Genomic DNA, 2,776 nt, shown 5'->3' with positions numbered 1-2,776 from the left:
TATATCTCTAACTCCACCACAAAGAAGATTCTTGGCTTTGCTTGCCGCCTGCACGTTTGGAAGAGAACTCCCTACCTTCTGTCCATCCCCTCTACAAAAAGACTCCGTTTCCCCAACTGTAACATAGGGTTAACAGTGGGGGGGGAAGGATTTCAGTAGATCATTATTTTCCAAATTTCATTCATTTCTGACTCGACTTCACAAATTCTGGCCGTATTTGTGCACCCTCTGGCGGGGGGTGGGGAAAACCTGTCTCTTTTGGTCTATCTGAGTTTGAATAGCAAGAGCTATCTATGTTATCAAAATATCTCCAGGTGCCGTCATCTGCCCTAAGCATCTTCGACTGAAGTCATCTTTTATTTGTTAAGAGAGGAGATTAATAAATGCTACAGGAGTGTTAAAGACATTAATATCAAACCAGGACTCTCCCCTTGATGTGATCTGAAGGTAACTGAAAGGGTAATAATTGTCTGCAATGTGTAATTCAATGTTATTTAGCGCCCTGTTCATGCACAAGGCCTAAACATACCCACAGCCACCATGTCCTCCACTCTGGGAACGCAGAGCTTCATTAGACCGTGAGCTCCTTCAGCAGACCTAGGTTCTGTGAGAGCAGGGGGGTTGCTCACCACCGTGTCGCCCAGCACCAAGCTCGGTGCCTGACACCTCCCAAGAGCCCAGTAAATATTGGTTGATTGAGTGAAGGCATGGATGAACAAGTGAATGAATGAAGACTTAAAGGATGGCACTCCTTACCCCCACTCACACCCAGTAGGTGTTTAATAATAAATATCAAGTGATTGAGATGGGCATCAGGTACTTGTTCTGTCTTATTTAGTCCCCGTGACAATGCTATGTAGATCTGGTAACTTTCATTATGGATAAGGATGGGGAGGTTCAAAGTGATTAAGATACACCCACAGTCATACCGTTGCTGAATGGTGATTGGGCTGGCCTGACTACAAAGCATCCTGGTGACAAAGAGGTGAACCTGAGTAGTGGTGGATGAAGGCGGGCAGGCTGGAGTTGCACGAGCTCAGGTCCCACTATGACAATTTTGCCTGGAAGCTGCTAAGTGGTAAGTCATTATTAGGTAGCATGTCGAGAGCAAGGGCTACAATAATAGAATGTCCCTCTCCCTACATAGTAATTCAAAGGTAAGGAGGAAAAAATAGCATTCACTTTTAAGGTTGACATGTTTGGGAAACTGGATGTGCCTGTCTATTATTAGTCCTTTAAGAGGCCCCACCACCTCCCAGTGAGGCTTGGGAAAACATCCCAGGAGACATTGCTGCTTGAAGTAGTTTTCCTTTGAACTGATGAGCTGGAAGCTCACAGTCCACATCCTGCCTTTTGAATGAAGTGCCCTGGATGACTTTGGTCTGTAACAACAAACAGTACCTCATGGCGCCAGGGCCTGGGGATGCAAGGGCTGTGGATGGAGAAGAGCCACTTGGTTCTTGAAGGCATTGCACCAACTGAGGATGAGAAATGTGGTTCCCATTGGACCCAGATTCCTGTAGGTCAGGGGTCTCAAAGTGGTAGCTCCAGATGCTCTATTTTTTTAAGCTAGCCCAATGGTTTTTATTATTATTATTATTATTATTCAAGTGTCATAGAATTTTACCTAAATATCCAGATTCTGATTTATCTAGGAAAAAAAGATACAGCTAAATGGAGCCTACATTCCTGCACTCACTCATACATTTGTTCTTTCAATCAACAAATTGCTTATTAAGCACCCACTACATGCTGTTCCAAATACTGTTAAACAAACCAGACAGAGGTCCCTGCCCACATGGAGCTTATAGTCTAATGGGGAAGGGACAGTAATAACCTAACCAACTAATGAATCCATACCAGGTGGGGTATAATAGAATGTTCGTAAAGAAAAATAAAGCATCATTATAAAGACTATAGGTAAAGCCTTTATCATATGGGGCCATCTGAGCAAGGCCTGAATAAAGTGAGAGGGTGAGCCAGGGGACTATCGAGAGTTTCCAGACAGAGAAAACAGCAAAAATGCAAAGAGCCTGGGGGAGGATCATGCTTGGTATATTGGAGAAACAGCGAGAAGGCCTCAGTGGTTGGATGAACAGAGAGGATAAAGGACTTATGAGATGAGGTCAGGGAGGTAGCAGGGCCCCAAAGGGCTTTGTAAATGTGATAAGGAGTTTGGATTTCACTCCAGTGAATGGAAGCCATTGGAGGGTTGGAAGTTGAGGAGTAGCCTGATATGACTTATGGGGTTTTCTTTTTAAAAGCTTACCCTAGCTACTATGTGGAAATTAGAGGAGAAAGGGTGGAGGCAGGAAGAGCAGCGAATAGGTCAAATAAGCAGATCAGGCAAGAGATTAGGGCAACATGGCATAGTGCCACCTGGTGCTGCAGGGCAGCGGCTCCCGTGTCACCAGAGCCCCCCAGGCCTGCTCTGTTCATGAAGGAGTGAATGCTGGTCACTCGAAAGATTTCAGAGACAGTGAGGGGGCAGGTTGCTCTACCTGAGAGTAGAGTCCAAGGTCCCTTTGCTCCAGACCTGTGGCTGCCATAAAAAATTGTAACAAAACAGGGTGGCTAGAAATAACAAAAATTTATTCTCTCATCATTCTAGCAGCCAGAAACCATAAATCAAGGTGTCAGCAGGGCCACATTCCCTCTGGAGCCTTCAGAGGGGAATGCTTCCTTGCCTCTTGTGGCTTCTGGAGGCCATCAGCATTCCTTGGCTTCCCTGGCTTGTCGCCACATCACTCCCATCCTCCTCTGTCTTTACATCACC

The sequence above is a fragment of the Mandrillus leucophaeus genome, unplaced genomic scaffold (assembly GCF_000951045.1).
Source record: "Mandrillus leucophaeus isolate KB7577 unplaced genomic scaffold, Mleu.le_1.0 Scaffold32, whole genome shotgun sequence".
NCBI lineage: Eukaryota > Metazoa > Chordata > Mammalia > Primates > Cercopithecidae > Mandrillus > Mandrillus leucophaeus.
This window is presented reverse-complemented; position numbering follows the sequence as displayed.